Source organism: Miscanthus floridulus, chromosome 9 (assembly GCF_019320115.1).
Source record: "Miscanthus floridulus cultivar M001 chromosome 9, ASM1932011v1, whole genome shotgun sequence".
NCBI lineage: Eukaryota > Viridiplantae > Streptophyta > Magnoliopsida > Poales > Poaceae > Miscanthus > Miscanthus floridulus.
In genome coordinates this window covers 72,825,230-72,846,540 of record NC_089588.1, presented here as the reverse complement: position 1 = coordinate 72,846,540, position 21,311 = coordinate 72,825,230, and the positions used below count along the sequence as shown (strand labels likewise).

At 46.8% G+C, this 21,311-nt stretch overlaps 1 pseudogene; it reads right to left on the bottom strand.

Annotated features, from left to right (window-relative positions):
* Positions 1-2,069: 2,069 nt before the first annotated feature.
* Positions 2,070-21,311, bottom strand: part of LOC136480072 (putative disease resistance protein RGA3) — a 34,172-nt pseudogene continuing 14,930 nt past the window's right edge.

Below are 21,311 nucleotides of genomic sequence, written 5' to 3'. Positions count from 1 at the left end.
AACATTTTCTTAGAGTTCTTAGCATTAGCTGCTTTGCATGGCATGACTTCAACCCACTTGAAGACATTATCAACTGCCACCAAGATGTATTCATAGTTCTTTGATTTTGAAAACGGTCCCATGTTGTCGATTCCCCAGACATCGAAGAGCTCAATCTAGAGGTTGGTGGTGAGTGGCATGGCATCTCTTGAACTGATATTCCCGTGCCTCTGACACGCTCCACACCTCCTGATGAAGTCTTTCGTGTCTTCATACATGGTTGGCCAAAAGAATCCACTTTACCAGATTTTTGAATGAGTGCGGAATGCACCATAATGTCCTCCATATGGTGATGAGTGGCATCACTTGATGATCTTAATGCCTTCTTCCACTGGTCACATCTTCTGAGCAGGCCATCAGAGTAGACTCTGAAGAGGTACAGTTCATTCCATATGTGGAGACAACTTTCGTAGATAAGCTTCCTTTTGTTCTCCCCTGGTGGTACATAACTTGCAACCATAAAATTAATAATATTTGCATACCAGGGTCAGATTTTGTGACGTTGAAGAGCATGTCGTCCCGCAACGAATCATTGATGGGTAGTTCCTATGAATTTTCAAACTGCATCATAGACAAATGATTGGCAATAGAATTTTGTACTCCCTTTTTATCTTTTATTTCTAAGTCAAATTCTTGAGTAACAAAATTCATCTTATTAATCTAGGTTTAGCATCTTTCTTAGTGAGTAGGTATTTTAAAGCAGCATGATCAGTAAAAACAACCACCTTTGCTCCTACTAAGTAAGATCCAAACTTATCAATAGCAAAAACAACAACTAGGAGTTCTTTTTTAGTTGTTGCATAATTAAGTTGAGGTCCTATCAGAGTTTTGCTAGCATAAGTAATTGCATGATGCTTTTTATCTTTAGTTTATCCCAAAACTGCCCCACAACATAATCACTAGCATCACACATAATTTTAAAAGGTAGCATCCAATTAGGGGGTTGAATGATTGGTGTGGAGATGAGTGCTTTCTTAAGAATGTTAAAATATTTCAAACATGCATCATGAAATTTAAAGGGAACATCCTTAGCCAAAACATTTGTAAGTGGTTTAGCAATATGTGAAAAATCTTTTATAAAGCGGCGATAAAAACTAGCATGACCAAGGAAACTACGGATCCCTCTGATATTTATAGGAGGAGGTAATTGTTCAATTACTTCAATTTTATCTCTATCTACCTCAATCCCTCTTTTGGACACCAAATGTCCAAGCACTATGCCTTCTCTAACCATGAAATGACATTTTCCCAATTAAGGACTAGGTGCTTTTCTTCATATCTTTGCAAAACCTTGTCTAAATTTTTAAGGCAATCATCAAAAGTTTTTCCATAAACAGAAAAGTCATCCATGAAAACTTCCAAGATTTCTTCAATCATATCAGAAAATATAGACATCATGCATCTTTAAAAAGAAGCTGAAGCATTACATAGCCCAAAAGACATTCTATGGTAAGCATAAGTTCCATATAGACATGTAAAGGTGGTTTTGCGTTGGTCATCTAGATGGATCAATATCTAGAGATAACCTAAACACCCATCAAGGAAACAGAAGAAAGAGTGATTCACAAGTCGCTCAAACATTTCATCAACAAAGAGCAATGAAAAGTGATCTTTCTTTGTTGCGTTGTTAAGTTTTCGGTAATCAATACACATCCACCATCTAGTGACGGTTCTTTGGGAGATTATTCCATTCTTTTCATTTTTAACAACAGTCATGCCTCCCTTTTAGGCACAACTTGAACAGGGCTAACTCACTCACTATGTGGCACAGGATAGATAATCCCAGCGTGCAAGAGTTTCAAAACCTCTTTCTTAACAACCTCTCTCATCACATTATTAAGCCTACGTTGGGGCTCCCTAAAAGGTATAGAGTTAGGATTTATAGGGATGTGATTGGTGCAAAGAGCAGGGCTAATAACCTTGAGGTCATGGAGTGAATAGCCAAAGGCAGAACGATGCTTTTCTAAGACAGTTAGCAAGCATAGGGATTCTTCTTGAGAGAGTTTATTACTTATGATCATAGGAGAATCCTAATCATTATTGAGAACAACATATCTAAGACCAGAAGGCAGGGGTTTAAGCTCAATGGTGGGCTTAGGTGGATCTAGCAATTCATCTAGAGGTTCAGGCTCTATGGGATTTTCATCTTCCTCCTCGATGAAGAACTGGCCATCATCTTCAAGGTTAGGTTTGATCAAATAGTCAAGAGATGCAACCTTAACCTCTTCCAATGAGTCTTCCTTGGGAATTGGCTCACTCTCAGCATTTAGAAAATGAGTAATGGGTATAGAAAGCTTAAAGTTTTTCCTGAGTCTTATATTCAACTTCCCCGTTTGTACTTCTTGGATAAGTCTTTCAATTGGTTGTCCTGTCAACAGGTCGAAATCCATAATATCAAAGATATAGAAGCTCAAATGAACTTTGGTTCCTTTTACCTGGATAGGGAGGACATACAAAATTCTCAAACTTGGGAGAATGTGTCCTAAAATACTTTTCAATAACTTTGTTGTTGGGGTCAATGGCATGTGTTTCAATAAATCAAGAGCAAAAGATGCAGACATGATATTAAAACCAACAACTAGATTGTAAAGAGCATCGAAAAGAGCTTTGTCAATTTAGCAACGAATGGATATAGAACGTGAATCTAAATGAATCACATCAGAGGAAAGCTCTGATTCTTCTAACCATTCATTGCTTATAATAGACACTAGCTCTTTAGTAGTCCTTTTAAGGAAATCTTCATCAGAAGGATCTAGAGGTTCTTCATGAAATGATTTTCAAGACTTTTGGGATCTCCTCATGGTATGGTAATTCGAGGTATTTCTATATTCATCGAAAAGTTTATCATCGAATTTAAGTATAAAATCCAAAATTGGAGTTTCCTGCTTTTCTGGTGGTTCATGATTTGGGATAGCTGAAGTTAGTGATAGGTTTGGTAAAGATTTGGGTTCAGCTATCGAGGATTCTTCTCTAATGGTTTCTCTTCTACTTCCTCAGGGATGTTCTCTAAGATTTTCATAAGAATGCTTCTCCCTGCATTGGCGGAGACATGCAAGAATGAGCCTCCTAAGGACGTATTGAGAAGCTTCAAGTTTTTTCTATCATGACCCTTTAGAAGTGTTAAAGAAAAATAGGGTCTTGAATGGCAAGGTCAGGGCCAGTATTAATAAGAGTATTAAAGCGTTCCCATGTCGTGCCTAGAGATTCTTTTTTCTTTTGTTTAAAAGATAGAACATCTAAATGAAGTTTGACTACCCTAGAGACGGGAAATAATTGTAAGCAAAAGCCAGAGCACAGGGCTTCCCAATCTCCTTGTCTACTCCCTATGGTGAGATTGTACCAACGTTTAGCTTTTCCCGTTAAAGAGAAGGGAAAAAGCTTCCATTATAAGGTTTCGTCTAACATGGCCGCAATGCACAAGCATGCATAGGTTTGCTCAAACTCATTTAGGTGGGAATAGGGGGTTTTCATCATCTTTGCCTAAAAAGGGTTTATCCTGAACCATATTAATTAAACATGGGCGCAACTCATAGCCAGGTGCTAGGATAGGCTTTGAAGACTCTTTTGGTTGTAGGCTTGCGATCATAGGTGTACCATATTGGTAGATAGGGGTGGATTCTAGATCCATGATAAAAAGGAATAGATAAAATATATAAAAAAAATAAAAGAATAATGATACAAGGATAACCTAGGTTCAAAGTTAACTCAGCAACTGTTTCCCCAGCAACGGCGCTAGAAATGCTTGTTGGTATAAATTAATGCACACAGAGTAATCTGCAAGTGCACAGATATTATACTAATGTAGCACTTCACCAAGAGTACCTAGGTTTATATCGAACTCAAGGAAACGTGTGTGAGAATAGCCAAATCTTACTTATCCCAACTTCACAATCAAGGCTAGATAATAGGAGCGTAGAGGAGACGGCTCATGTCTTCTAGTTCTAACTTCGGTAAGCTTTGTCTTCTATTGTTCAATTCTAGGGATATTACTAGAGAAAACATAGGCAGAGTATATTTCCTATAGTAACAATATCCTACTAGGTCTACTAACAGGAGGTGGACTAAAGGATTCAACGAGGTTATAAGAGTCACCCTCGCGAGCTACCACCGATCCAAAAAATAAGGTACATTCATGAGTAACCGAGTCTAAGCACCATGCTTATACTACGAATACTACTTTAACCTAGGAGCTATAAGGATTAAAGTACTCAAAAGAGAGTCGCAAACCTGATGAACAATATGAACAAGATGCTTACTTTAATTAGAAGTCTATTATGAGAGAAATCTCAGAAGTAAGCTCAAGAAGAACTTGATTCCACCAGGGTACAAGCCATAGAGAGAGCACCGATAGCCTGAGATTCCTCCAAACTATTCCCTCTCACTCTATCTCACTATCTTTAGAACAAGACTATATCCTATCGAGCACTAATCTTCTCTTGATTGCTAGCTATAATCCTGGTGGATATAAATTAGGGTTTCTGGCTTCTTGGCTCTCAAGATCAAATGAGGCATATCCTAGAGGGGGGGTGTAGGTAGATATATAACCCGAAGCATCCAATGTGAGCCCTTGGATCAAACCAACTTAAAGAATGGCGGAGATGCAATCCTTAAGGCGGTAGAGAACTAACATAACAATGAGGCTGACAGGTGGGACCTATAGGGGCCAGGTGGCCCATAGGAGGGGCCAGGCGGCCCCACATGTTAGTGACATGTGTCCCACTTTGGTGATTCACCTTTTGGAGTCTTCTAGAGTCTTCCCACGCTGTTTACACGGCGGAATTCCATGATTTCCTTCGACGAATAGGTCCTCCTTGGCGGTTTTCTTATTAAATCCTATTGAAAACACAGATTCACCAAAACTTATGGAATTTATCAGTTTAAAACCCTAAGTCTACATTGGTGATCCATTTTAGCCATTTATTCAAGTTATATTGATGGGTTAGGATGAATGTATACCGTCAACACTCCTCTACGCCGTGCTCATCGCCAAGCGCAAGCTCCGACACTACTTCGACGCCCACCCTATGGTGGTCGTGTCTTCTAGCGACTTGGGGGACATCATCAAGTGGGGCTGAGCTCATAGGCTTCGACATCACCTACGCCCCTTGCACCGCGATCAAGTCCTAAGCCCTCATTGACTTCATCATGGAGTGGACCGAAGAGCAAGCCTCGATCGCCCCATCAAGATAGAGTACTAGACCATGTACTTCGACGGCTCCCTCACCCTTGAGGGGGCAACTGTGGGGTTCTCCTCGTATCCCCCAGCAGTGACAAACTAAGGTACACCCTTCAACTCATCTTTTGGGCCACTGACAATGTTGTAGAGTATGAAGCACTCCTCCATGACATCTGGGTGGCCATCGAGCTCAGTCCTCGGTGCCTCTTCGTATGAGGAGAATTCAAGCTAGTTATCAACCAAGTCATGAAGGAGTCGACTTGCCACGACATGAAGATGGAGGCCTACTATGCGGAGGTCCAAAAGGTGGAGGACAAGTTCGATGGCATTGAGCTCCATCACGTCCTTCGATGGGACAACGAGGAGGCTGACTCCTTAGTGAGGCTGGCATCCTTCCAGAAGCCCCCACCATCAAGAGTCTTCCTTGACATCCTAGACACCCCTTGATCCACCTCAGGGGGGGGGGCAAGGCACCAGCCCTGGCCAGGCGCCACCTCAACCTCGACCTACGCCATCGAAGGAGCACCAGTCTCCCACGAGTGCATGCTCGTGATCACCACGCGCAGCTGGTGTGGCACCGAGCCACTAACTAATGCCCTTACTGACCCACTGGTGCACCCCATGAAACACAAAAGATAAGGGCTAGCTACCCCCCTTAGGGTAGATGATAGCTTGCCTGCTGAGGCCCACGAGGCAACCCTAGGGCAGGTCACCGATGCCCCTCCTGCGGACTCAGAGTCGGTCCACCGAGACATCATGAGCCTCTCGAACGAAGCTTGCAACCAGCCCCCAAGACACCAGAATACTGGAGGGCACCATTCCTCGAGTGGGAGGTCCTCCCCGATGATGTCGCAGATGCCCATAGGCTGGTCCAGCAAGCCAAGAGCAACCGGGTCCTCCATGGACAGCTCTATCGCTAGAGAACCTTTGAGGCGCTCCTGTAGTGTGTCACACCAGAGGAGGGGAGGGAATTACTCCTCGACATTCGTGGCAGCACCTACACCCACCACGTGAGGCCATGCACCCTTGTGGGGAAGGCTTTTAGACATGGCTTCTACTAGCTGACTGCCCTCGTCGACGCTTGAGACCACATCAAGACGTGCAAGGGGTGCCAGTACTATGCCAAGAAAAGTCAATTGCTAGCCAGGCGCTCTAGACTATTCCCATCACCTAGGTCATTCACGATCTGGTGCCTCGACATGGTCGGGGAGTTCAAGAAGGCGCCCAGGGGCTTCGATCACCTCCTAGTCGCCATCAACAGATTCACCAAGTGGATCGAAGTTTGGCCCATTACCAACCTCAAGTCGAAGTGGGCGGCCGAATTCATCTAAGACATCATCCACAGGTTTAGAGTCCCTAATCGCATTATTACAAATAATGGCACTCAGTTCACAAGTCGAAAGTTCCTAGACTTCTGCGACTCCTAGAGAATCTGAATGGATTAGGCTTCGGTCTATCACCCCAAGTCCAATGGCCAAGTTGAGCGCGCCAATGGGTTGATCCTCTAGGGGATCAAAACCTGCATCTACAACATGCTCAAGGTCCACGTCGGATGATGGGTGGATGAACTCCCCTCCCTACTTTGGAGCCTGTGGACGAGCATGAACTGCTCGACGGGTGCACCCCCTTCTTCCTCATCTATGGGGCTAAGGCAGTCATCTTCCTCTTCCACTGCGTCCACTTCTACGACAAGCAGCGAGCAAAGGAACAACGCTAGGCAGACATCAACATGCTTGAAGAAGAGCAGAACACCATCGTGGTGTGGTTTGTCGGCTACCAGCAAGGATTTCATCGCTATCACGCCAAACGGGTACGCGAGTGTTCCTTTGTTGTAGGTGATCTTGTCCTTCGGAGAGCCACCCCATCCGAAAAGGGCCACAAGCTGTCTTCACCCTAGGAAGGACCCTTCCACATCTCACAGGTGATCTGATCGGGTGCCTACAAGATCAGCACCATAACAGGGCACGAGTACAACAACACCTAGAACATCAAACAACTACGTCGATTCTATCCATAGCTCGTTCCTTCTTGTCTTTCATTTATTGTACCTCTAACCCATGGTAGAAGCTCCCCCTTAGTGAGGTGGAAGTGACATCCCCCCAGAATGGGGTGCTACGCGGGGTTCAAGGTCACCCTAGGAAGGATTCTGATGTGCGAGAGACGCTCGGGAGATGAGCCCACGCGGCTGTAGCCGAGACGCTCAGAAGCGTCCCGACCGTCAAACGAGTGATGTTCAAGTATTGGCCTCAAGCCGCTCGTGGTCACCCAACGAGGGAGGCAGCAAGCCCCCAAGTGTCGATAAACAGGCTCACAAACTATACAAGTGGCTCAGTCGAGAAGTCAAGAATCTCCCCCTAGGGGACATGACCAAGGCATGGAATGACCATAAACTTAGGATTCTCATGGGCTTACCCGCTAGTAGCATAGGTGCGGCAATCTTGTCCAACAAGGCTATTGTCATGGTAGCCCAACGCATCGAAGGAACATCAGCCCTGAGCTAAACTCTCGATAGAGCCCATGAAGGCTTCGAGGTCACCATGGCATTGGGGGTTGCACCGGCTCCATAGATGGAGTAGCCCGACCCTCCATTCAATGGGCGCTTGGGTGGCACATCCCCCCAAAACCAACCAACTCCCCGGAGTTGGGTTGGGAGCCGCCGAGTAGTGGGCTTAACAAGGGCTTCCATTCGAGCCTCGGTGCGCTCCCACTTCCCCAATCTATGGTTGTAGAGGGTCAGCCCTAGAAGGTAGGCTTGAGAGGATTGGGACTTGTTATCGTAGCCCTCAGAAGGGCATGGAGCTCTGGATGATCAGATGGCCCTGAGTAAGAGCCTAGCGCTCTTGATCACCTAACCCACAGCAGGCTCTAGTCAGAAAGGAGGGCGCACCTGGAACCTATAGTCGGCGACTCCTAGATGAGTTTGTTGAACTCTCACTTAAGTCGAAGACCCATGTGACATGGACTCATGAAGGGATCAACATCATCTTCGCTCAGCCTCGATAGCCGAGCACCATCCATCACATTGGAGAAGAAGGCCTCAAGCAGGGCACAACACTCTCACCAGTGGAAGCCATCCCTGCCAAGGAGGGTTCGGTCACCAGAGATCAAATTTAGCCCTTTATTACCATCATGCTAGGTGGGGCCACAAAGGGCTCGGGGCTCCTGACAAGATCCTAATATACAGGTATGTTAAGCCTTAGGTCCTAATGGTTCCCGAACGAAGAAGACCCCCAACCGACCCCTTCAGGATCGCCCGGGGGCTCGGGGCTACGCCCATCGGGCACGCTCATGTGCACCCTCTCGGCAAAGAGACCCGGCTAAGCCTGACTCGACCATAGCTTTAGCCTAGGGCTTGGGGCTTCCCTGAGCCTCGGGCTCCCAATCTATGGCACCTCCGGGCCTAGCCCTTGGCTCTTGCCTAGGTAACGATGCCAGCCAAGGCCTGATCACAAGAAGACGAGCCCTTGGCTACCGATGCTCAAGGGCTCCCTAGCACTGCTCCCTAGGCGTGCCCCTACCAAATGCTCCTCCGATAGGGTCACATCCGGGGCATGACACAAGAAGACAAAGCTTCTCGTGGCCTTTGGGGGATCGAGGGCTTCTAAGCCCGTGCGTCAGCCCCCTAAGCCAACCTCCTTCGCCACCAAGAAGACTCTAGAAGGTCTCACCCGTGGGAGGCTGGTCCAAGACAACACCGTCTAGCATGCAGAGTGTTAGAACAGAGCAGCCGGACGACGCCTAGGTTTCTTCGTCTCCAAGACAACTCAACGGTCCATAGTGCACCACTACAAGCCCCTCCTAGATTCCGACGCATGTAGACCATAGACTAGAACCCCCAAACCGCCTTGTACCTAACCTATCTCATTATATAAGGGATAAGGTCCGACCTAGAGGTGAGAGGATCCCGATTCGATCACCAAACACTCCATTCCATTCCATCCGCCTCCACTTTGCTTCGAGAGCAAGGCAACCCTAGAGAAGGGCACTGAGAGCCCCTCCTCCACCGTATCCTGCCATCTCCTTCCTCTCCAACAAGGGGGAGATTCCACCAGTGGCGAGGCAACCTTAGGATTAGCACCGAGCTAACCCCCCTACCAAAATCTCTTCCTTTACACTCTGTTGTAACCCCCATATTTTAGGTGCCTTTGAGTATAAGGATCATTAGCTCTTCGATGCAGGGACCAAATTGGCTCGAACCAGGATAAACCATTGAGTCTTCTCTGCGTGATTCTTGTGTTCCTGAGTCCACCCGAACCACCAGAGACCCCGTACTCTAACACTGACTCAAACAACATGCTTGTCATGGTTTTGACCCCACGACACCACACATAGTCCTTGAGGTGCTCTAGGACTTACTTCCAATGGTTGTATGTGATATCCACCTTCTCCTTGACTACCACACCACATGTGTTGCTGAATGTGTTCGAGGTTTCTAGTTGGCTCCAAGGGCTCTCCCTCTCCACCTGGTGTATCGCATGCACCTCTTTTTGCACCACATACCTGCTATGCTGGCCCCGTCTCTTCTTCTCTCGACAAGATGTCCTTGTGGTCAAAGAAGTCCCCATGGAGGCAACTGGGTTGTTCTTTCCTTATTTCATCCTCATGGAACTCCAAAAGAAGTGGCACCACAACCTATCAAGGACAAGAACTCACATTATATACTAGCAGGATGTCCTCGAATGTTCTCTTAATTAACGTGCACTATTGTACCTCGAGCCAGTGTTGTTCAGTATCATCATTCAGATCCTCTCGTAGCTCTCCATGTATAGTCCTTGTACTTCAAGCTCTACCCTCGGATTGTAGTCTGGATCATCATCTTCCTCTCCATGAGGTCTCTTCTGCGGCCTTGGTGTTAGCTCCTTACTCTCGTACGAGATGCTTTCACCTGAGCCATGGTCACTAGGACCAGGGCTTGGTGTGCACCATTATTTGATAGACAAGTTGTTCTGCGGTTCGCTCGTCATTGGAAGCTATGATTAAGAGAGTTAGGGAGATATACAGTTTGGTTATATGGACATGAGCTCCAATTAGCAAACATGAATTAGAAACTCAATGTAATCCTTATATTCATCTCCAATCTCCAATTACATATGCTTTTCAATTACATTGGGACTTGGGATAAAAAATAGAAGAAAAGTACAAGGTTATGGTATAGGGTACAAACTGGTTGCTTGTATAGGATACAAGCCATCCTAGTTTAGCAGCTTATTACAAGTACAAGGGCATTTGATCATCATAGCCAATGCCTCCAAGGAGATGCACGCCGCCATCAGCGTCGTCGTTGCCTGACCAGAAGGTCACCGTTTTTACACCTAGGAAGAATGCACCTTGCAAGAAGAGGAGGCCAATCGATGGATGCTTCCAAGGAAAAAATGGCATCCGAAGGCGTCGCCGTCATCAGCCCAAAAAGGGCATGGCTTTCACCAGGGCCGCAACCCCCCTTCACGTGGCACCTCGCGGCCATTACTAGGTGTTGCCTTATCACTTATCATTGCCGTCGTGTCACGCTGCTCCTCCCTAGAGCGTAGAGGGTGCACCTCACCGCCTGCGGCGCCGCCGTCACGTAGCCATCCACGTTGCCTTTGCGTGGCCGGCAACCGCCGACAGCTCCTCCGAGCCACGCCGCCCTGCTGCACCATTGTCATACTACCCGCCGTGCAGCCATCTACGCTTCCTTCGCGCACCCTTGGAGACATGCCTGTGTGGCCCCGGCGATGCGCCTGCTGTACCCAACCGCGCAGATCTGGGTGGGAGAGCAGAGAGCACCCGTTCCGCGCAGATCGGGTGGTAGAGCGCCTGATCTGCCCACATCAGGGGCAGATTCATGCTGCAACCCTTTGCAGATCACACCACGAGCTTGGGAGCCACCACTAGGAGAGAGAGAGAGAGAGAGAGTAAGCACCTGATGTGCCCACATCGAGGGCCAGATTCGTGCCGTAGCCCTGTGCAGATCACACCACGAGCTTGGGAGCCACCACTAAGAGAGAGAGAGAGAGAGAGAGAGAGAGAGAGGGAAGATCTCTGCCATCACCGTCACCATCCTTGTCCTCTGTCAGATCTCCGACATCGAGCTCCGGCGGTGGCAGTGCTGAGGATGCTCGATGAGGCCCCGACGGTGGGGTAAGTTGGGAGGCCACCCTGTCCGCTCCGAAGGAGAGCGACACAGGGGCTGAGTAGGAGAGAGCGGACTTCTGCCAGTGTTTACTATGCTGTCATCACGCTTCTTTTCATGCTAGCTACAACTGTTAGTCTCGCCCGCACCTGCCTCTCTCGCACGGACAGAGAATATTTTCTTGGGTCTTGGGGAAAGATCCAAATATCCCCTATAAGTCAAGTGTGTTTTCACTTTCTTCACTACAACTTAAGTTCAAAACTCACGCAAGTCAATTTCTCTTCTAACTTTCCTCCTATCCTATTTTTGTTGATTTCTTCTCATTGTTTAAGTTTCTTATTTTAATTTGTCATTACCTCATATTCCTTCGTGGTTGGTCTTTGGAAACCCCCTTTCCTCGCTAGCTACATACTAACTTTCCCAAATCCCACACGAGCGAGGTAATGATGGCAAAACAGGATAGCTCAACTTGCTAAGTTGTTCACCAGCTATAATTTCTACGATACCAACCTTTCGAGGTGACATGAATTCCTATTGTCCCACGATGCTGGAGGCCCATGGGTCACTACAAATTGAAATAACTAGGTAAACTAGATCAAAATAGGGTATTGGGGGCAACTTAAAACATAAATTGACTTAAAGGGGGGTTTATGTATTAAATTGAGTTGTAGGCAGGGGGGCGGGGGGGTTAAAAACACTGGTGCGTTGTAGGGGTATTTAGATGTTCTCCTATTTTCTTCGTTTTGAAAGTCAATGTTTTCAATGAAACATGCTATCGACTCTCAGAGTGTGTTCGGTTTTAGCATCGCATTGGAACTCCTCTTAAACGGAGGAACAGGCAGAAATAAATATAGCTTTCAATTAATGAGAATGGACATAACAGGAATGGACATAACATTTCTTATATTTGATGGAACCAGCTTTGGGTTAATGACAAAGGTAAATTAAATATGTAAAGGCTACTTTGGTCAAGTAGCTGGATCAATAGGCCAGATATGATGTAAATATAATTCATAATTAGCATTACTATATATACGGAAAATTTTATTTTCATTCATACCCCTGCATAGTTCAGTTAGCTCACTGCTGCACCGATATATGTCCATTTCCTGTAGCGAAGATGGCATGCCTTCCTCCGGTAGGTTATACGTGGACAATGCCGGATCTTCAATGTTTTCAACAATGGAAAAGTGACGAATCTCTGAGGGCAATGACTCCAGATGCTCAAAGCCAGACAAGATCAGCTCCTCCAAAGATGCAAGCATTAGCAGTGCGGCCTTGTGATTGTCGGTCAAGATGTCTATTCTATCGGACGGTGTATGAAGAACTCCACAAATGGTTAGGTCCTGCAGAGATGTTAGCTGCCTGCATATTGGCATTGAGAGAAACTCGTTGTCATCGATGTCCAGATGTTTCAATGGCATTGTGAATTCATGACCCTCTTCCTCGATTTGTTGTGCTGCTGATTGCCAAGATGGTACAAATCCTGGGGAATTGAGAACTTCCAAGGACAAGATACCAGTGAGGGATCTGAAACCCTTCCAAGATGCCAGTGCAGGGCAGTCTCTGATGCTGAGCTTCTCCAATGCATGGCAAGAATGCAGTTCAACGGATGCTAAAACTGGATTTTTGTATATACTCACTTCTTTCACGGATGCAAGGGAATGTGAACCATCCAGTGTACACAATGAATCACAACCCTCGACAAGTCAAAGTCTTCAATGATGTGCACGCGTCCAGTTGTAGTGATGCTAGTCTTGGGCAAGTTACTATCTTCAATTTAGCAAAGGAGGTGGGGATCTGTAAACCTCTGATTGTTTGCAACATGTAGCAATCTTCAATGTTGAGCTGTTGTACTGCTGTGCAAGAACGCACATCTAGATATTCCAGAAGTGGACTTCGGAAAATATGTAATTCAGCTAGGGAAGAGAGCTTTGACCATGGCAAAAGCCTATCAACCATGTCACTGATGTTAAGCTTTAAAATGGATGGTGGTAGGAGGCTACAACAATTTGATACCACAGATTCTGCTTCTGAGACCATGGAAGATAGAAGCATAGGGCATTTCCTCGTATCAATTTCCTTAAGGGAGCTGAAACCTCCAAGGCCATTCTTGGTACGAAAAATGATGTCTGAAAAAGATATCTGTAACTTCTCCAGAGTCACCAAACCACTTGGAGGGATGTGCCACAAACTTTCCTCCGTTGAGCAGTACTGTTCACCAGCAAACATTCCGACGGCTAACGATGTTATGTTTTTGCAGTAATGTACCTTCAGAATTTCAAGCAACGGCAGGTTTAACATCAGTTCGGAGAGCTGTTTCCCCGTAATATCGCATCGATCAAACTCCATCTCTTGAACTGAAGATGGCAGACAGAGTTTCGGGCAGTTTGAAAATAGAATAGTGCAATCTTCCACTTTAAATCTTTTCAATGATGTCATTTTCCGGAGTTCCTCCCATGCCAGGTATTTCACACATGGATAGCATCTAATTTCTAGTTCTTGCAAGTCCTTCAGTTTGCTGAATCTCAATATTTTTTCATCTATGGCTTGCAAACTGTTAGATTTCTCTCCCTCCATCTCCAAGCATAGCCTACTTCCATCTGTGAGGCTAAGTCGAAATAATATATAGTAGTCTGAATATGCATTCCATATATCTATATCAGTTAAAGTATCCGCTAGGGGAAAAGGAGGCAAATTATAGTAGCTATGACAGTCACGTATCTGAACCCTTTGAAGGCGAGGGAATAGGTGCTCAGTCAGTGTGCCAGGAGTGCTCAGCTGAAACAGCAAATCCATTAGATGATAGCATTCTTGCAATTCAACGACTTCTAGGTTCTTGTACGGCTGGTCTCTTTCCGTCTCGACAAATCGTCGCAGTCTCGGCATGTTACGCAGTTCTAGAATCTTCAAACGACCAATTGGTATGCTGGTGATGTGAGGCATGTTAATCAGGTGCAGTTCTTGGAGTTCCTGCAACTGCTGGAGAGGTGGAAGTTCAGACCAGTACTTGCATTTTTCAAGATGTAAAGACTGCAAGGAAGTAAGATAGAAGCTGTTACTCAGCCATGATAGAGGCCCACCAGGACGTGCTCAGCACTCCGGGGCCGGGTGCTTGGGACCTGAGGATTGAACGCCCGGTTGCGCTAGTAGGTGACTCGGCAGGAGGAGGGACTCTCCATCCTTGAGAACACCCGCCTCGGTACGTACCCTTTCTGTTTTTGGTGTCTTGGTTTTTTCCTTTAGCCTGCTTCTGAGCTTGTCATCCTTCTTCCAGAGTTGGGCGGAAAGGTTGGGTCGCTAGGAGCAGGACCTGGAGACAGCCAGGGCGACGATTGGCCGGAATGCGGAGGCACTGGCCATGTCCCTTGAAGAGCGACGTGCTCTTGAGGGGGAGCTCGACCAGCATCGCAACATCGCCCAGGTCGTCGTCTCGGAGGTCTTCGGGTTAGCGCCAAGCACCAGCACTCCCGCCGTCCGACTGTTGGAGGGTGCCTGCGGTGACACGGGGACCGGTGCACGCTAGGTTGGGCCCACCCATTCGCCCACAAAGCGCCTCGATTTCTGGCGGGGGCATTGATGGCGCGTCGGCCCGCATAGCTCTCGTGCCGGCGGCCTCGCCAGTTTCCAAGGAGGACCGTTTATCTCCCTGCGGTGGCAGTGGTGACGGAGGGGCCATCTCGCCTCCTGTGCTGGAGGCCACGGTGGGTTCCGAGGAGGACCCATCCTCTCCCTGTAGCGGATGGGATGACGGACATACCTCCTCGTCTCGGGACTCACTTCCTGGTGACATTATGACTGGTCGCGGGAATATACTTGGAAGCCCCCTCGCCTCCTGTGCTGGTGGTCACTGCGGGTTCCGAGGAGGTTCGTGCCTCTCCCTGCGGCGGTAGGGATGACGGACGGAACTCCTCCCCTCCTATGCTGGCAGATGCGGCGAACGAGACCAAAGGGCAGCCCGAGGTCACCATGAGCCCCGAGGAGCTGTCAATGGAAAACTCATCTCGTGACCCGCCCCCTGAAGTCAATGTGGCAGCTGCGGATGTAAGCTGGGAGGCCAGACTAGTCCCACCCGGGGCTGATGGATTGGAGGCCCAAACATGTGACGCCTGGTTGAGGAACAGGAGGCCCAATTTTGTGCAGCCAGGGCCAGCCCTCTGCTGGAGTCTGTCAAGTTTCCAGAGGCGCAATTTCCAAGTTCAGCAACTGCCCTATCCTATGAAGCTACAACAAGCCCTAGCAATTGTACCAGGCGAGCCATGCGCTCGAAGGCCCAACCTCGAGGGAAGGCCTACTGCTGTTCCGCGGCCATCGGGGCGACACGATACCCGAGATCCACATCTACTCCCTGTCGACGGCCATGCCCTGATTCCCCGGCGACCATGGCACAGAAAGCTTTTATTGACAAGCTCTCCAAGAACACAGAGGGCCTAATTCCCCAGCCACCCGCAGTACCGAAGAGACGTTCGAGGGCTTCTCCCCCACCTCTGTTCCTCATAGAAGCAGGAGGACAGCGGGGTTGGAAGCGGAGATCCCTGGTATTTTGGATGCCGGCTCTCGCAAGACTGTCATGCGTTCCCTTGTCTTTGAGTTGGAACATGAGCATGTCAATCAGAAGACAACTGGTCGACTACGTCAAACTTTTCAGCTGGTCCCCTCTCGGCGTCTCATGTTCAGGCCCTCGCTGCAGCTCTTTGGCTGGTCACCTCCTGAAAGGTATAAGTGCCCTGGAGTGCTGATGTCTACCTCCTAAGCAGCATCCTGGTCATCCTGTCTTTCACTGGTTACATGGATCCTTCAAAGATTCTTGTTTGGAACATACGGGGTTTGAATTCCTTAGCTCGTGAAGACTCTGTTCAAATGTTGGTCCAGTCCATTAGAGCTGACATAGTCTGCCTTCAAGAAACTAAGATGGAAGGCATATCTCAGTGGTTTGTTCTGTCTACTCTAGGTCCGGGTTTCTGTCATTTTGTATTCGTACCATCAGTGGGTGCTAGTGGAGGGATACTTGTTGCATGGAAGCAAGCTCTTGGCACCGCTGGGAATTTTCGGGTGGACAATCATTGTGCTTCTGTCCAATTTCTACCCACTGACAGCGAACCATGGTGGCTCACCTGTGTGTATGGGCCACAAGGGAATGAGGAGAAGATCAATTTCTTACAGGAACTCCGCTTGATCCGCACTCACTGTCATGGCCCATGGATGGTAGCCAGGGATTTCAACCTCATCTATAGGGAGGAAGATAAGAACAATGCCAATCTCAACCGTGATATGATGGGGCGTTTCCGTCGGGCCCTGGATGACTTGGCTCTCAAGGAACTTCCCCTAATTGGGCGCAAATTCACATGGAGTGGTTGCGGTAATTCGCCCAATCTCAGCAGGCTGGACCGGGTTTTCTCTACCATGGAATGGGAAAATTTATTTCCAAGTTGTCTGTTGCAAAGTACAGCCTCCATGGACTAAGATCATTGACCTCTAATTATAGGGCTGAATGACATGCTGCCTGGAAAGAGCAGATTCCACTTTGCATCTTTTTGGCCTAAACTGGAGGGATACCATGAAGTGGTTGGTCAGGCCTGGGGTTCAGTAGAAGCAAGGGCTTGTCCTCGGAGACTCTGTCACTGAAGTTTAAATAGTCTCACCCGAGCTTTACAAAGCTGGAGTCAGAAATGCATAGAAAACATTGGTGCTCAACTTGGTATTGCCAGAGAAATTATCTATCAACTTGAAATTGCTCAGGACAGTAGACAACTATCAGAAGGAGAGCTTTGGTTGCTGCACTCTTTGAAAAAACATTCTCTAGCTTTGAGTCTATGCAAAGAACAATTGCTCGGGTCAGGTCAAGGATTAACTGATGGGGATGCTAATGCAACGTTGTTTCATGCTCATGTTCGTCATAGGAAGCGCAAAAATTTTATCTCACAAATAATAGTAGATGATCAGGTGCTGACTAGCCATGAGGATAAGGCTGCAGCAATTTTTGATTTCTATGATCAGTTGTTGGGCACAAGTAGCCAGCGGGATCTGGCCATCAACCTTGAAGAGCTGAACTTAAGCCAAATTGATTTGGTCGACCTAGGAACTGCCTTTTTCGGAGGATGAGGTGTGGAACACCACCAAGCATTTGCCTCCAGATAAGGCCCCAGGCCCGGATGGATACATAGGGCGTTTCTACAAGATATGCTGGCCAGTTATCAAATCTGATTTAATGGCTGCTATATCAAGCGTTGCAAGCGTGGGAATTTTAGGAACATGCAGCTTCTTAACTCAACACTGCTAACTCTCTTGCCCAAAAAAGATGATGCTTCCTCAGTTAAAGACTTTTGGCAAACCGCTTGGCAGGAAGACTTAGTGAGTTGGTGTCATCCAATAAAAGTGCTTTTGTGAAAGGGCATTGTATTCATGATAATTTCATACTTGTCCAGCAGACGGCCTAGGTTCTTACATCAACAAAAGCAACCACGCATTCTATTGAAGCTGGACATCTCTAAAGCCTTCGACTCGGTTGCCTGGCCATTTCTTTTGGAGGTTCTTCAGAGAAGGGGTTTTGGGCAGTAAATGGCAGGATATGATCAGTGGCTTGCTTGGCTCGTCATCAACTAGGGTGCTACTCAATGGGGTCCCCGGTGAGGTTTTATATCACCGGCGTGGACTTCGGCAAGGTGACCCACTCTCTCCTATGCTTTTTATCCTTGTCATGGATGTCCTGAATAGATTGATTGAAAAGGCGAGCATTGAAGGGCTGCTGCAGCCAATTTCCACTAGGAATATTCATCATCGTGTATCCCTTTATGTCGATGATGTGGTACTATTTCTTCGCCCAGTCGCCACAGATTTGCATGTGGTGGATGCACTGTTACGACTATTTGGCACATCTTCAGGACTAGGAACAAATATTCAGAAAATGCAGTGTCTCTCCTATTCAATGTTCAAATGAAGACTTGGATGTGGTTCAGACTCATTTTCCATGTGTAGTTTAGGAGTTTCCCTGCAAATATCTTGGCCTTCCTCTTTCCATCAAGAAGCTTGTCTAAGACACACTTACAACCTTTGATTGAGAAGGTGGCTGACTATCTGCCAGGTTGGAAATCTAAGTTGATGAATCGAGTTGGTCGTGCTACATATGTGCAATCAGTTCTCACCTCAGTTCTAATCTATTTCGTCACTGCCTTGGAGCTTCCTCCATGGTGCCTAAAGGCGGTGGATATGATCCATCGTAATTTCTTGTGGCGCGACAGGAAGGAGGCAAAAGGAGGTCACTGTTTATTAGCTTGGCCCAAGGTGAGCCGTCCAAAGGAGCTTGGTGGCTTGGGCATATTAGACGTTCAAAGATTTGGTTGGGCACTCAGGGTCCATTGGTTGTGGTTGAGTAAAACTGAACCTGATAAGCCATGGGCTGCCTTCCCGGTCACAGTTCATGGGAATGCACAGGCCCTATTTGATGCTGCTGTAACTACGGAAGTCGGCAATGGGGCGAACACCAAGTTCTGGACTGATCGGTGGTTACAATGGTCCTCTATTCAGCTATTAGCTCCCAATTTATTTGCAACCATACCCAAGAGGCGGGTTAAGAAACGTACAGTTTAGGAAGCACTAATGGACAATCAGTGGGTACATGATATCCAGGGGCACCACTCAGTGGAGGTCCTATCAGAATTCTTGGACATTTGGGACTTGGTTCAGGAAACATTACTCCTGCCAGAGGTTGAGGATGTTCATAAGTGGAAATTGGACATTTCAGGTCAATTCTCAACTAAGACAGCATATGAGGCTTTGTTCCTTGGAGCAGTCCAGTTTGCAGCCAAGCACTCTAATTTGGAAGAATTGGGGTCCCTGGAAGTGCAAATTCTTCCTTTGGTTAGTTGCACATAATCGATGTTGGACAACTGATAGACTTGCTGGAAGACGTCTTCCTCATCCTGAGCACTGCCCCTTCTACGACCAAGAGGATGAAACCATTCAGCACCTCCTCTGTTCCTGTGTCTTCTCTCGGCAATTCTGGTTTCAATTACTTCGCACCTTTGCACTCCCGGATATTGCACCTCAACCATCTACCACTGGGTTCTTTGACTGGTGGCAACAAGCCGGTAGCACTCTTGACAAAAGAACCAAGAGAGGATTCAATTCATTGGTCATGCTAGGAGCCTGGATGCTTTGGAAGGAGAGAAATGATATTGTGTTCAATGGTGCCTCGCCTAGGATGGAGCAGGTGCTTCTCCTTGCACAAGAAGAAGCCGCTCTCTGGAGGTTGGCAGGCGCTAAAGGCATTAGTGAACTGGTCGCTGCTCGACCTAGGGTCTAGCAGCGCCTGTTGAGGGAGGTCGACTTTTTACTTTTTTAACAGGCAGCGTATGTAACCTAGAGATGGTGTGTAAAGTTGGTGTGTGTGCTGTTGTATGGCTATATAAGCCTTTTATCCCCTTTCTTAATGCAATGATACACAGCTCTCCTGTGTATTCCAGAATTAATGCATGTGGGAGGTTCAAGGCCCTCTATTATGTTAAGACTGCTCAAGGATTTCGGCATATCAAACCATGACAACCGCAAGCTATTTAGCTGTAGTTTGGAACGTAGCCTAGCCTTGCTGTCCTCTTCTTGGCTTTCCAAACTCTGAAGATTGTAGATGCTAATTGATCCTCTAATTCCATTCAAATTTTCCAGTTGCGCGATGCTAAAATCACTCTCTTTCCTGACATCAAATGCCATAAGCTCTTGAAGGAAAATCAATCTTCCTACTCTGGCTATCTGTGCATGCAGCTCCTCTCTGGCCATAAAATGTCGCAGGTTGACAAGTTTGTTCAGGCCTTTTGGTAGAATTGTGGTGGCATTGAAGCTACTTATATCTAGGACATGTAACTGGTAAAGTTTACATATAGCCTCCGGCAGTTGCAGTTTAAGGCCTCTGTAGAAGGAGCTAAGCTCGAGATAGCGAAGATTGATAAATCCTGAGATATTGGGTATCAAGATATTCAGATCAGGATACACCACTTCCATCTTCACCACTCGGACCACTCTCATCTCAATGAGTTGGTGATGGAATGTATTAGCAAAGCTCAAATCATGTGCACCAAATAGCATCAACGTACTTATGTTCTTTTGTGGTAATGTGCAGAAGGTCTTGGCAAACTCTTGCATGAAGTTCTCGTTAGGTTCGACGGTGCCATCAAACTGCCCATAGTATGCCGACTTGGTGATTACTGATTATACTGACATGACGAATAAGCTGGAAATCACCTGCAGGCTTGAAGTCCTCTATGGTGAAGGATTCATGAGATGAAACTATCTGTGCTAAATCATGAACAAGATCATGCATGAGTAACGATGATCTTGGAGGTTCACTAAGGAAAAATCCCACTAGTAAAAAAAGGGCTTCTATTCCCGGCTGCCAACCACCTTTATTCCCGGTTACGCAGCCGGGAATAGGAGTTCGGGAATAAAGGGTTAGTAGCCGGGAATAGAAGTGGACCTTTAGTCCCGGTTGGTGATACCAACCGAGACTAAAAAGGTAGCCACGCTAGCGCCTGGGCTGGCCCCTTTATTCCCGGTTCGGTATTACCAACCAGGGACTAAAGGGTCTTTTTTTTTTCTTTTCCTGCTTATTTCAATTGATGATTCTTTTTTGTTTTAATTTGGTTTTCGAATACGCATTATTCACTGCAAAGTAATATACGTATACGCGCGTGTACTGTAAAGTTTTCGCTCGATCAATGCACGCAAGCAACACAAGTAAAAGTAAACTAAAACATAATATTACATTTCATCGTCACATGTAAAGTTTGCATTAATTGTACATTTCATCATCACATGTTCTTTGGATCAATATGAAATTTGGCTTTCATCATCACATATTTGGGTCATAGTAAAACTCGCCGCCGGGAGTTAAGACCTTATCATTAAGAAATCCACCTATTGTCTCTTGGATTGCTTTGAGATGGTGTGTATCCAGGGTTTTTCCCTCAACCAACGAGTCTTCAATTTGAGATA